Below are 815 nucleotides of genomic sequence, written 5' to 3'. Positions count from 1 at the left end.
CACACACACACACACGCCTCAAACACACTCACACACATCACCAGCCCCTATATCACTAGTATATAGACTATCACCAGCCCCTAGATCACTATAGACTATCACCAGCCCCTAGATCCCTATAGACTATCACCAGCCCCTAGATCACTATAGACTATCACCTGCCCCTAGATCCCTATAGACTATCACCTGCCCCTAGATCCCTATAGACTATCACCAGCCCCTATATCACTAGTATATAGACTATCACCAGCCCCTAGATCCCTATAGACTATCACCTGCCCCTAGATCCCTATAGACTATCACCTGCCCCTAGATCCCTATAGACTATCACCAGCCCCTAGATCACTATAGACTATCACCAGCCCCTAGATCACTATAGACTATCACCAGTCCCTAGATCCTTATAGACTATCACCAGCCCCTAGATCCCTATAGACTATCACCAGCCCCTATATCCCTATAGACTATCACCAGCCCCTAGATCCCTATAGACTATCACCAGCCCCTAGATCCCTATAGACTATCACCAGCCCCTAGATCCCTATAGACTATCACCAGCCCCTAGATCACTATAGACTATCACCAGCCCCTAGATCCCTATAGACTATCACCAGCCCCTATATCACTAGTATATAGACTATCACCAGCCCCTATATCACTATAGACTATCACCAGCCCCTATATCACTAGTATATAGACTATCACCAGCCCCTATATCACTATAGACTATCACCAGCCCCTAGATCCCTATAGACTATCACCAGCCCCTAGATCCCTATAGACTATCACCAGCCCCTAGATCCCTATAGACTATC

Source organism: Coregonus lavaretus, assembly GCF_964263955.1.
Source record: "Coregonus lavaretus genome assembly, contig: HAP1_SCAFFOLD_4271, whole genome shotgun sequence".
NCBI classification, from domain to species: domain Eukaryota; kingdom Metazoa; phylum Chordata; class Actinopteri; order Salmoniformes; family Salmonidae; genus Coregonus; species Coregonus lavaretus.
Note: the sequence above shows the minus strand (reverse complement) of the source record.